At 44.2% G+C, this 14,257-nt stretch overlaps 1 protein-coding gene across 2 annotated transcripts in view; it reads right to left on the reverse strand.

Annotated features, from left to right (window-relative positions):
* sox5 (SRY-box transcription factor 5) overlaps nucleotides 1–11,981 on the reverse strand; it is a 383,477-nt gene extending 371,496 nt beyond the window's left edge. Inside the window, exon 1 of one of the 2 annotated variants that reach the window (XM_060842999.1) lies at nucleotides 11,900–11,981. The gene's annotated coding sequence lies outside the window, so the exon portion shown is untranslated. Of the gene's footprint in view, nucleotides 1–11,370; nucleotides 11,531–11,899 lie in introns of those variants that run through there. The other variant, XM_060843001.1, reaches the window with a different exon arrangement.
* Between the last annotated feature and the right edge of the window lie 2,276 nt (nucleotides 11,982–14,257).

Consider the following 14,257-nt stretch of genomic DNA (forward strand, 5'->3'; position numbering starts at 1 on the left):
TCTGCAACTTTTTTTTAAATGTGACTTCTCCTGAGGAACCACAGTTTCTCTGTCATCCATGAGGTGCAGAACTCATCCAGTTTCAAGTTAAGCTATCCAATAGCGTGAACCTCTTAGGGCTCTGTTGGTCCAAGCAAGAGACTCAACACATTTTTTGTTGAGACTTGATAATCCTAATCTGAAAGCTTTCTGATGGTACTGCGTTATTTCTCAAAAGAAAAAAAACTTATGGCTTGGTTCATGGATAAAACACTCACCAGTCCATTTCTTTAACATTTATTATAATCCTGGCAGCAGTATTGAAGCTTAGTCAATGCCATTTAACTGTCATTTTGGAGTAAATCAAAGAGAAGCTCACTTAAGTGCTGGACGGTCACGTGATCTTGAAGAGCTTCTACAGTACTGTGTCCAGTTCTGGTCTCCCCATTGTATGAAGGACATTATTAAGCCGGAGAGGGTTCAGAAAATATTTATCAGGATGTTGCCAGAAATGAAAGGCTGAGTTCTAGAGAGAGGCTGGACAGGCTGGGATGTTTTTCACTGAAGTGTAGGAGGCTGAGGGATGACCTTACAGAGGTTTATAAAATCATGAGGGACAAAGAGGAGATGAATAGCAGGCATCTTTTCCCGAGGGTGGGGGATTTCAAGACTAAGGGGCATATTTTTAAAAACCAAAAGAACTGTGGATGCTGTAAAATCAGAAACAAAAAACACCAAGTTTGTGGAAAATCTCAGAAGTAAAAAGTGAGGTCTGCAGATGCTGGAGATCAGAGCTGAAAATGTGTTGCTAGTTAAAGCACAGCAGGTCAGGCAGCATCCAAGGAACAGGAAATTCAACGTTTCGGGCCAGAGCCCTTCATCAGGAATGAGGAGAGTGTGCCAGGCAGGCTAAGATAAAAGGTAGGGAGGAGGGACTTGGGGGAGGGGCGACAGAGATGTGATAGGTGGAAGGAGGTCAAGGTGAGGGTGATAGGCTGGAGTGGGGTGGGGACGGAGAGGTCAGGAAGAAGATTGCAGGTCAGGAGGGCGGTGCTGAGTTCGAGGGAATCGACTGAGACAAGGTGGGGGAAGGGGAAAATGAGGAAACTGGCCTGGTTGGATCCAAATTTTGTTGGTTGGAATGTAGTCTGGAGACCGTGCGGGATCAGTCGGTTCCGTAGGCAGGTGCTGAGGAAGGAGATGTAGCTGTGGTAGCGAGTCTGTTTTGAGAATGTGGCTGAAGAGCTTCTGTGCAGAGGAGATGACCTGGGGGGTGCAGTGAGAGAGCAGAAGGTCTGGTAGCATCTGTGAAGAGATATCAGTGTTAATGTTTCAGATCAGGTGACCCTTCCTCAGGTCATATTTGCAATCACCGGACCCGAAACGCTAACTCTGATTCTCTTCACGGGTGCTGCCAGACCCGCTGAGCTTTCCCAGCAACTTCTGTTTTTGTGTCAGGGCATGTTTTGAAGGTGGGAGGAAGAAGGTTTAAAGAAGACATGAGGGGCAATTCTTCTTTTTGTACAGAGAGTGTTTGGTATGTGGAATGTACTTCCAGAGGAAGAGGTGGTTTCAAGTACAATTACAACATTTAAAAGACAATTGAATAAGTACACAGACAAGAAATGTTTGGAGGGATATGGGCCAAGTGTACACAGGAGGGACTACTGCAGTTTGGGAACATGGTCGGCGTGGACTAGTTACACCAAAGAGTCTGTTTCCATGCTGTATATCTCTTAAATGCTTCAAATATATTGTAAAACATTTCACAGATACTTTACTTTCCAACAATTAATTCTCAGGAGGTCAACATCACTGGCAAGGTCAGCACTTACCATCCGATGCCAGCTGCCCTGAGTGGTTTGCCCAGGCAACTCAAAAGTGATCTGAAAGCTGTTGTGCAACTGGGGTTGTATATAGGCCAGCCCTAACAACAACAGCAGATTTCCTTCCCTAAATCAGTGAAGCGATTAGGTGTTATATTTCCATAGCAACCCAATAGATTCATGAACATTTTTACTGATACCAGATTTTCTTTTTAAAAAAAAGAACTTAAATTCTCAAGCTACCACGGTGGGATTTGAAGTGATTTTCTCTAGAGTATTAGTCAAATCTACAAGGTAATGTATCCAGTAACTAAAAACTACCAGGTCACAATGACAGTATTGCTAATTTGAAGTCAAAATTATCCAGTAGATCAAATTACCCAATTTTAATAAAACTGCTCAGCAGGTGTTTTGCCTATGATTTCTGTTCAAATTAAGCAACAATTTAACTTAAAGTAGTTTTGAATTAAGGAAAGTAGACTGTGTAGAGCACGGAGTCAGAATTATGCTGGAATATTATGAACTCTTCCTGGAGGTAATCCATCAATGGAATGTGATTATGGAAGGAAGATCTCAGTCTTGGATTAATGGTACAAGTCATACTTCCCAGTGAAGAAAAAGAAAATCAATCTCTACTTCAGTGAATGACATTTCCAACCCTGACTCATTTTGGATTGCCATGTTGGTGAAGGGGCTAGCTTCCAAATGTTCCACCTTTTCTCTCAGATAGATGTAAAAGATGCAAGGTCACCATTTAAAGAAGGCTGGCTCTTCCCTGTGTCTCAATCCACTGCTTCTCAAAACCCAGACAAGACTTAGGGGTCATGACCTCTGAGGCAACATTGCCCTCTGTAAGGGTCTGACCAAGCCTTAAGGAGGTTTGTAATCCCTTTAAATCCTTATATTTTCTTTCATGGTGGATAGGTTTTGTAGAAAACAGATTTTTTCACCAACATTTTTGGAACTGGAAACAGGCCTCCAAGATACCAATCAGGCTGCAACCACCTTAAAAACTCTGGATTAAACACTTTACCTCCATAGTTGCCCCACTGTTTCTGCTCACCACTGTCCCCCTTCCACAGTTTTTCCCCCACACGTCACCAAACCCATGGTTCTTGGCGGGGGGGTAGGGAGGAGGAAGAGATCAGGATGACGTTTGAGGTTTGAAACGAGGGCATAGTCAGAGAAAGCTGCAGGGAGTGTTGGTCTAGTTCAACATTTAATCCTGCAGCAATATCTCATTTTTGTTTGTGGGAGCTTGCTGTGTGCAAATTGACTGCTGCATTTCCACATGTTATAATGGAAACCATGTTTCAAAAGTATTTCATTTAACTATAAAACCGTCAAATCCTAAAAAAGGTGGCTAAGGCACTTGATAAATACAAGTTTATCCATTCTGCGCAAGTGAATATTCATCCAATCCCACTCCCCATTGCTCTACCAATTGTCTCCATGTCTTCAAATACCCAGGAAAGACAGAAAATTCCCTTCTGAATCTCTCTCCCTCTAGTACTAAGATCATCCTCTTTCAAATGCATTTCTACTTGACCCAAGATCACCTTCTTTGGATCCAATGTCTATTTTTGCTCAGTTAGCCTGTTGCCAAACGCCAGGAGCCGTTTCCCAAGGTAAATAAGAATAGCGCTTGTACCGATGCAAGTCACTGTCGTTGCCTTCATCACCTGCCAATTCTAAAACCTTGATCTTCCCTTGATACAGCACACCACAGGCTTCAGCAAACCCATCACTTTAGAGGGTGCCTCAGTGAGACAGATGGGAGTTGCTCCAGGAGCCAATGTGTATGAGGTATGGTCCCATTTCAATTTACACCAGAAGAGCAGAGCACGTCAAGGTAAACTGTATGCAAACAAACTTAGAGTACAGAATGTCTTTGCACCTTTCAAATTGCACGATCGTTTTCTAACATGCACCATCTGCTGAACTAAATTTCTGAAAATTCCTGACTCTTATGAAAAAAAGCTGAAGAAATCTGAGCCACACAAAGGTAAATGAATCAAAAGGTGCGTGTGTGTGTGTGTGTGTGTGTGTGTGTTGGAGTTTGGTGGAGAGTTAAAACAAAGGCTCCAGTGAAATCCTGTACACATCAGCCATGATGTGACTGAATAGGGAGAACAAGTTAGGGGAGAGGAATGGGCCAAATGGCCTTCTCCTGTTCCCATCTTAATGGAATGACTTTTCCTGAGTAAATGAACCGAGAGAGAACTGGAATGAGTGTTTTAAGCAGACAACCTTCGCTCTGGGGTTAAAGGGATTGACACCACACAGCTGTGTATTTTAAAGTGAAAGCATTCTTAAGAATCTCTGAGTTAAAGACAGTGAGATTGTGACTGACAGTCACCACTCTCTGTTACCTCTCACACTTTATAGGATAAAGCTTTCCACATCAAAAGGTGGAGCTGGTGGCACTGAGTCAGGCTATGTCATCACAAAAAAAAATCCAAAGAAGCAAAGATATCCCAAACAGACAACTGCAGGTTCGAATCCTGGTACTGACTGTCACTTTGAAATGCTACAGTGTTTGATTGTATGGGCTCGGGGCAGATCTGCTTAAACACAAGAGAATGTGTTCAGCTAGCTGTGGAGTTGAACTTTCCACAGCAGTATTTCTGTCACTGCCAACTGTGGCTCAGCGTACCCCGGTCAGAAGGCGGCGTTCAAAGTCCAATTCCGAAGGCACTGAGACTTTTACTGCAGGAATGCTGCACAGTTGAGGAAGCTGTCTTTTGCATTCATCATGAATCCTATGTTGGATTAGTTGGATATTGGACAGTTTTTTTTTAAGAAACTCAGGAAAGTTCTTACCAGCGTCCCAGCAAATATTTAAAGCAAATAAATGACAGAAACTAAAGAACAAGATGATAGGCCATTCAGCCTGTTGTTCCAATCAATAAGGTCGAATTCACCACAAGGGTGTGCAGGAAGGCAACACACACAGACCAAGTCCTAAACTATGAGAGTAACCACCCTAACACACACAAACGAAGCTGCATCAGGACACTATTCAAAAGGGCCACAACACACTGCAGTACACCAGAACTGCAAAAAGAAGAAAAGGAACACCTATACAAGGTATTCGCCAAAAATGGATACCCACGCAATTTCATCAACAGATGCCTAAGAGAAAGACCACGGAACGAGGACATGCCACAACCCAAAGGACTAGCCACACTACCATACATCAGGAGCGTTTCTGAACTGACAGCCAGACTACTGCGTCCCTTAGGACTCATAACGGCACACAAACCAACAGCCACGCTCAGACAACAACTCACTAGAACGAAGGACCCGATACCCAACATGAGCAAAACTAATGTAGTGTACAAAATACCATGCAAGGACTGCACAAAACACTATATAGGACAAACAGGAAGACAGCTAACAATCCGCATACATGAACATCAACTAGCCACGAAACGACACGACCAGCTATCCCTAGTAGCCACACACACAGACAACAAGCAACATGAATTCGACTGGGACAACATCACTATCATAGGGCAAGCCAGACAGAGAACCGCCAGGGAATTCCTAGAGGCATGGCATTCATCCACAAACTCCATCAACAAACACATCGACCTGGACCCAATATACCAACCACTACAGCGGACAGCTGAAACTGACAACCGGAAGTGGCAAGGACAGACCACTATAAATACCGGAAGAAATATCAAAGAAGCGCTTCGCAGGAGGCTCCAAAGCACTGATAATGTCACCTAGCCAGGGGACGAAACGTTTGCAACAAAAACTTCCAGCTCGGCGAACAGAACCACAACAACGAGCATACGAGCTACAAATCTTCGCACAAACCTTGAACAAGGTCAATCTCTACCTTGACTCCATTAATATACCTTGATTCTGTAAGCCTTAACACCTTCACTGACAAGAATACTAAATTTATTTCATCGTTATTTGTGGAAGCTTGCTCTAAATAAGTTGACATGCCACATTTCCTACAGTACAACAGAATTTCAGAAAGACAGTATTTCAAAGTCACAGAAGTCACTATGTAAATGCAAATATTTCATTTATGAATATTCTGCAGTTCAATAATGTGACATTCACTCATATTCTTCATAATCTCAAAGCATCCATGCAAGAGAATGTGCTGACAGCACTTTGCCTGATCTTGCAACGAACTTGCTGATCAGGAGACTGGGCTGGGATGACAGGAGCAAAAGAGTTCAGAGTGAGATGAAGGCTCCCTCCAGCAGCCGTCCAAATACTGGATTATTAAGTCTGAAGCACTCCTCTGCTACAGTTAGGCTATCAGTCTGACTCATGTCGTTCAAAGCCCTCTCTCACAGCTTGGGGAGGGTGCTTGCAGCCTACTCCTGACCACGCCAGCAGCCAGGAGTCTCCACAGCACAGGCTGAAGTTCAGTAAAATACCAACCTTGCTTCAGTTGGTAACACTGTCATCACCTGGCCATTATGTAAAAATGTAAGAAATAGGAGTTAATGTAGGCCATTGAGCCCATTGAGTCTGCTGTGCCAGGCAAGAAATGATTGCTGATTTATCTATCTCCATTCCAACTTCCTATACCAACTCTACATCCTGTAATTCCCTCATATCCAAACATCTATCAACCTCTGTTCTGACTATGTGCAAAAGTGATTCTCTGGGGTACAGAAGTCCAATGATTCATAGCGTTTGAATGAAGAAATTTCTCCTCACCTCAGTTTTAAATGTATTCAGAGACTGTGAACCCATGAGCTATTTAAAGGCTATGGTTTTAAACCCCATGCCAGAAATTAGAGCACCTTACCAATGCGGACTTGTCAGAGGCATCATCTTTCAGGTAAGATGGTTAGCTGAGGTCCTGTATACCCTGTCAGATGGACATAAATGTTCCCACAGAATGATTTTGGAGAACAGCCAAGGTATTGCTGAAGATCATGACATGCCATTGATACTCATCACCTCATACTCATCAAGACAAATCGATGATTTTGAAGGGATATGAGAAAAGTGTGCTGATTCATTGGCAAATTGTCTCTTATCCCATTGCCATGGAGAATGCACCAGGAAATTAGAGTCGACTAGGTTTTGTCAAAAAAAGATACAATGCCTAAACATGTACCTTTTTGCTGCAGAGGGCAGCTCCCTGCATATGAATATTTGTTACTTCCTGCAAGCATGAAGTCAGTCACATTGTAAGCCCAGCTGATAATCTTAACTTGGTCATTAGCATAATTGTTAAAAATCTCACAACACCACGTTATAGTCCAACAGGTTGAATTGGAAGCACAGTAGCTTTCGGAGCGATGAAGGAGCGTTGCTCCGAAAGCTAGTGTGCTTCCAATTAAACCTGTTGGACCATAACCTGGTGTTGTGTGATTTTTAACTTTGTGCACCCCAGTCCAACACCGGCATCTCCAAATCATAAGCATAATTGTTAGCACACATGATTATTCAGTTAATACTGTCCAATTGCAGAATCATCTCACTTTAGTCAGTAGGTTCTGAATTTAGCAAGTACTCTGCCTATTGCAAACGACCTCCACCAATTAGCATGTTTTTTTTCTCAAGTGATGTAACTTGTTGCTCCCTTTGAATTTTGGCATTCTTGCATCTGTCCAGATCCAGAAATCAAAACGATCGACAGTATGCTTTCAATACTCATGTTTGGTGCTAGCAAATGAATAACAGCAAGAATATTCTCGCTGATGTTACAGGCAGTATTTGTATTTCAACAAACATCACTAAACCAGTGATGTTGCCATTTTGTTTTGGGTGTTTGGTGTTTGCTTTGCTAAAATTGCCTCCTACATTTCAAACATCATAGCAGATTTGATTCACTTTGAAAAGTACTCCATTGGACACAAAACACTTCAGGCTGTCCCAACGCAATTCGAATCCAGCCAGCAAAGCCCAGAGTAGAACTACCAGCAATTACCAAGAAAAAAATGTTTGCTACCTCAAAACTTCTATCAAGGCAAGGACACAGTTCATAAGAAAAAGCTGCCAGGTTCAGTGAGAAATGTTCACCTTGGCAGAAATTCACTGACTCGAATGTCAGACTCTGAGGTTCAATTATGCTCAAATTGAGAACAGATGACAATTAATAAATCGATAGGCTAAATAATAAAATTACAGGCAGTGGCTTTCCAAAGTGGAAACAGAAACTGCTGAAGATGTACAACTGAGCAGTCTGCATTCGTAATGAGGAAGGCCCTTTCTCTGACTCCAGTTTTGAAGGATCCATATGCTGACATGCATGATGATGTCAGCTCATTCAGTTCACTGGAAAACTGGTTTGCGATACAGAGTGATGCCAACAGTGTGAGTTCAATTCCCATCACCTGCTGGAGTTACCATGAAGGACTCTCTTAAACTTTCCCCTTGTCTGAGGCATGATGACCCTTAAGTTAAACTACTACCTGTCATCTCTCTCTAACAAGACAGCAGCTCCATGGTCTGGTAAGACTACGACAACTTTATCTTTTACCATTCTTTTTAACATATTTTTGCTTAGAGGTTGTCTGCATTACTAAAGCATATCTGATTTAAACTGAGCTTATTTTAATTCTCTATTCATTAATTGTGGAAATAATTAACATGCCCCATGAACAGATTGTAATCCAACCCATGAGATCTGTGAGCTCTTGAGGGAGTCACAGCTGAAGTGTCTTGTTCAAACTTTCATAGAATCCTGCACATCTCTAGCTTGTGAGAGGAAACTGGAGCACACCACGCAGACACAGGGACAATGTGCAAACTGCACACAGACAGACAATCGCCTGAGGCTGGAATCGAACCCTGGTCTCCTGACACTGGAAGGCAGCAGTGCTAACCACTGAGCCACCATGCCACCCCACCTTGCCGTCAGAACACTACACTGATGGCAGGGTAATAACCAAGGTAGAGGGGCTGCACCCTGTTTGTACGCAGGCTCCCTGACAAACAGTATTTGAAAGCCACTCCATGCTGTCTAGAATGAGACCCTATCCCACTCTAATTCTCAGGTTAGCAATAATAGCCACTTTCCTTCCTCCGGCCTAGGGATGGGTGTAGGGGGAGCTGCAGATAAAGGGGGTGATGGGGGCAGGGTGGTGAAGTGGGGATAGGTAAAGACAGGTAGAGGGTACGACTTGGTTGGTGAATGGGAGGAATTAATCCATTAGGTGGCTGGGAGGTGTGGAAGGGAGGGAGAGGGGCTGGGAAAGGAGGTTATTTGAAATTGGAGCACTCAAATTGAATCCTCCGAGCTGTAGGCTGCCCAGGCTGAAGATTAGGTGTTGTTCCTCCAAATTGCATGTTTGGTTCATTGTGGCAATGGAGGAGGCCAAGGATGGAAGTGAGAAGGGGAGTTCTGTTTTATCTTGTGGGACCAGCTGAGATGCTGGGTGAACCATTCTCTAGGATTACGACTGGACCTTCCAGTCACCACCCACTTTAATTCCCCTTCCCATTGCCAATCTGACATGACCATCCTTGGCCTCCTCCATTGCTACAATGAATCACATTGCAACTCAGAGGAACAACACCCCACCTTCCACCTGGGCAGCATAGTCTGGAGGACTCAACATTGAGTTCTCCAATTTCAACTAACCTCCCTTCCACTGCTCCCAACCGGATTCATTCCTCCCATTGACCAACCAGGTTGTACCCTTACCTGTCTTCATCTATCCCCACTTCACCACCCTGCCCCCACCAGTCCCTTTATCTGCAGTTCCCCCTACACCCACCACCCCCCCCCCAGTCCTGAAGAAGGGTTCCACCCCAAATGTCGACTTCTCCACCTCCTGCCTCTCTACTTTGGATTCCAGCATCTGCAGGTTTTTTTTGTCTCAATCTTCCTCCCGCCAGCTAATTGTTAGTCGCACCAAGGAGTGTCCACCTAATCAGACTTCAGTCCAGTCTAAGGGGCATGGGGAGATGGACCTTCGAGAATGGGGGTGGGGGAGCTACTGAAGGGGAATTGCAAAGTCCCAGGAAATTCTTCACCAAGCCCCCTCTCATCTGTCGGGGGAGGGGGGCGGGCGGAAGGAGGAAAAGACAGATCTTGATCCTGAAAACTTCAGCAATAAAAAGCACCGTTTGTTTCTCTAACGAGGGGGAGCTGGATTACAAACAGAAGTAGCATCGAATTACAATGTGTGTCATGTCGAGTCTCTACAAAGCAATCAGCCCAGGTCTACAAGGGAGAGGGTTTTTTTGATCACGCTAATTAACAGGCATTTTGTTTTAAACAAACAGATACAACTCTAATTGCCTGTTTTACATAATAAAGGCGAGATCTTAAAAGTGAAAGCATGCAGAGGGAGATCAGACAGATGCCTATCATACAGACCCCGTGTGAAGTGTCTGAGGCGAATCAGCACAAACACTGGCAGAGAAAAAGGTACTTTCGCCGAGACTTGAATCGGAACAGCAAATAAACGTACCGATTAACTTTTTTTAAAAAAATCAGACAGACGACAGAAAGAGAAAAATCCTAATGTTTTCAAATGCTTTCTCCCACATCAAAATATCTCGGCACAACTCGGTAAGTCAGATAGCTCGCAAGAAATAACATGCTGTAACATTCACAACTTGTTTTGAGGCGAATCTTCCCCCAAGGTATTCTGACGGAGAGACTTCCTCTGGTTTGAGGAGATTCTGACGAGATCTCTTTCTCTTCTCTTCCAACCATCCCCCCCCCCCCCCCGTTTTATTTTTTGACAAAATAAAACGAAAAAGCCCCCATTTCTCTCTCCTTTACACTGCTCAATTTAAAAGCAGCTGCACGAGCGGAATTGGTGTTAAAAGGGAATAAACCACCAGCTCCCCTCAAAAAAAACAAACACATCAAGTCCATCTCGTCCTGCCTGACAATACTTTTCCCAACTCTTCATAGTTAAAGCGAGATTGGAACAGAAACTCCCGGTGAGAGGGCGAGATTAAAGAGAGAGAAGGGGACTTCCTATACTTTTCACTGCCGTTTGTAGAGAGAGAGAGACCGCGACAGAATACATGCAGCAACAGCATAATAAACTCTTGTGTAGATCTAGGCTGTGACCTTTCATTCCCCCCTCAACGCTGTACGATGATTTTCATTCTATATTACGCCATTTCTTCTAATGTTTTGGGGGTTATTTCAACTCCATTGTTAAGTCTGAATTCATTCAGTGCTGTCCCATTCTAGGGGCAAACAAAAACCAAGAATGAGGCAATTTTTTTTGTGTAAGGCTTTTTAAAAAAGGGGGGAAAAAAAACAACTTTTAAAAACACACAACTTTGCTGGGTAACTCTGAAGAACTAGCAACGAGCGCCCTATCAAATAAGCACATTAAACTATTCCCATCATTATTGCCGATTGCAAAAAAAACTCTCCACGTGTAGACAGAATAAAACATTTGACACAAGCCGAGAGTTGCACAAACCCCACGTGAAACGTGCACCTTGTCCATTCCACCTCCCCCTCCCACCACACCCCAAAAAAAACTTTCCCCCGTCGTCAAAATCACAACATTTCAACTTTTTTTTGCATAAACATTATAAAGAATTTCAAAGGGAGTGGATTGCAGAGCAAAACCAAACAATCTGCGAACAAACTGCTAACCTCTGTCCCGCTCCGTGGGGGGGAGAGGCGGGGGGGTGAGATGCAGAGACCCAGGCGGAAAGCGGTGATTTTTGTTGGGTTTTTTTTTGCTTGTTTTAACCTCCTTGTTCGACCCCGGGGCAAACGAACGGCAGCGCGGGCAACTCTCAAAACCAGCCAACGTGAAAGCCAGTCCCTGGGAAAGGGGAGGAGAGGAGGTCCCAGCAGCAGCAGCAACAACAACAACAGAACTAAAAGCCACGGTCTAAACAAGCCTGAGGGAGAGATCTGGACAGACCGTGCGAAGTGAATGCATGTTTAAGCAGAGAGGACTTGTTAAAAAGCGTGCTTACTCGCCAACTAATGTGTGTGTTACCTAGTGATTGGACCAAAGGGATGAGGGGTGACGGGATGTGCAGAGGGAAACAAGGCAGGGAAAAGAAATTGATTGGGGGGGGGGGGGGGAGGTGGAAGCTGTTTTAGGAGCTCTTTATTAACCCCCTCCCCCCAAAAAATAAACAAAGTCCCATACAGTTTGGAGAGACGGTACCTGGTTCTGTTGATGATCTGGGGTCTTCGACGTGGCGCACAGAGGGAGACAGGGAGAGACAGAGATGTGTATGTGTGTTGCTGCTGCTGTCAAGGGCGATGTAGGATCCCCGAGCTGGTCATAAGGCGCTGGAGCTAAACAACAAAAGGCAACAATAGGGCGAGGACAGTGAGCCGCTCTGTGTGTGTGTGTGTGAGAGAGAGAGAGGCGCTCCTGGCTCAGCTCACAGCCCCACACAGCTCCCGTCCCCTCCCCACACACACACACTGACTCACACCTCCCTCTCACTTTAAACAGCCCCCGTGCCTTTTCATCAACCCACAAGCCATCTCCCCAACTCCCAGGTAACAGCGGCTAAAGGAGCCCCCCACTCTCTGGGGATTGAAACAAAAGGGCAGAGAGGGACGCCAATCTCAGCCCCGGAACACGATGCTTTCTCCTGGACTCTCTATTCCACCCTCCCCTCCCCTTCCAGAGCTGTCATTCTCCAGCCATCAATTGACAGCGGCCATGTCGCAGGCATTTAAAGCATTTCCCAGCGTGCAGCATGAGCAGCCGGAGATCAATGATCAGACAGGGTGGCGAGTAGGGTCTGTCACTGTGTGTGTGCGTGTAGTCCTGTGTAGATTACTCTCTGTCTATCTCCATTCTGTGGGTGTCTCCGAGTGTGCGTTTCAGTGTGTGTCACTGTCATTGCGTGTCACTGTTCGTGTGTCATTGTGTGTCATTCTGTGTATAAGTGTGTGTCACTGTCACTGTATGTGTCACAGTCTGTATGTCACTCTATTTGTCACTCTATGTCATTGTCTATGTGTGTCACCGTGTGTCACAATCTGTGTATCACCAGCTGTGTATCACAGTGTCACTGTCTATGTGTGTCACTGTCTATGTGTGTCACTGTCGCTGTTTGTGTGTCTGTGTTTGTCACCATGTGTCACAGTCTGTGTGTTACTAGCTGTGCGTATCGCAGTGTCACTGTTTGTGTGTGTCACTGTCTGTGTCACTATCATTGTCTGGGTGTGTCACTGTGTATATGTCGCTGTCACTCCAAATCTGTATGTCACTTTAAATGAGTGTCACAGTATGTGTGTTACTGTGTGTCTTTGTGTGTCACTATCTGTGTGTCACAGTATTTGTCACTGTGTCCATGAGTGTTCATGTCACAGTGTTTTAGTGTCTCTTTTTCTGTGTCACTGTCATTTTATGTGTGCACTGTCTCACTCCAAGTGTGCGTCAATGTATGTATGTCACTCTGTGTGGCACTGTATGTGTGTCAATGAGTGTGTCTTTCTTTGCCTGACATTGTCACTGTGTGTGGAACTGTGTCACTCTGTGTAACTGAATGTGTGTCATCATGATATTGTGACTGTGTGTGTCTCTGTCTGTGTCACTGTCTGTCTGTGCCACACCAAGTATGTGTATCACTGCTTATGTGTTTTTTTGTGTGTCACTGTCACTGTATTTGTCTCACTGTGTGAGTGTGTCACTGTTACTATGTTACTATGTGGATGCCATTGCATGTGCATCTTTCTTTGTGTGTCTCTGTCACTGTCTGTATGTGTCACTGTGTGTGTCACTGTATATGGGTCTTTCTTTGTGTGTCACAGTGCATGTCACTTCAAATGTATGTGTTAATATGAGAATCAGTGTGTCAATGTGTATGTATGTCACTGTTGCTCTGAGTGTGCATGTGTGTGTTGCTGTGTATCAATGTGTATGTATGTCACTGTTGCTCTGAGTGTATATGTGTCATTGTGTTACTGTGAATACATGTCATCATGTATCATTGCACATGTGTTAATGTGTGTCCTTCTCTTTATCACTGTGTCACTTTCTGTACTCAGAGTTAGTGTGTGTCACTGTCATTAAGTTTGTCTGTTGGTGTGTCAGTGTCTATATTTTCAAATGTAATTAACTTGGTGCCTGTTAGTATCTTTGTGAATATATCTGCCAATGACTGTGACATTTTCGTGGTGTCTGTCTCAGCCTGTGGGCCTAAGTGTGTGTCACTTTCTGTGTCTGTGTGTGCCATTGTGTCTATAAGTCTGACACTGTATTGTGTGTCACTGTGTCTCTCTGTAGCACTGTCTGTATTTCTGTCACTATTTCTGTTTCTGTCAGTATGTCTTACACCATGTCTACGTTTATCACTGTTTGTGGGTCACTGCTTAAGTCGCTTTGTGCTTATCTGTCTATATATATCTGTATCTGCGTGTCCATGTGTTTGATGGCTGTTTTCACCTGTGTACCTTTGTCTATGTGTTTTGTGTGCCCCCATATCTATGTGGCCGTGTTTACTATATCTGTGTATTTCTGTAGCTATATCTGTTCCTGTATCTACGAGGTTGTGTGATTATC

Source organism: Hemiscyllium ocellatum, chromosome 23, assembly GCF_020745735.1.
Source record: "Hemiscyllium ocellatum isolate sHemOce1 chromosome 23, sHemOce1.pat.X.cur, whole genome shotgun sequence".
NCBI classification, from domain to species: domain Eukaryota; kingdom Metazoa; phylum Chordata; class Chondrichthyes; order Orectolobiformes; family Hemiscylliidae; genus Hemiscyllium; species Hemiscyllium ocellatum.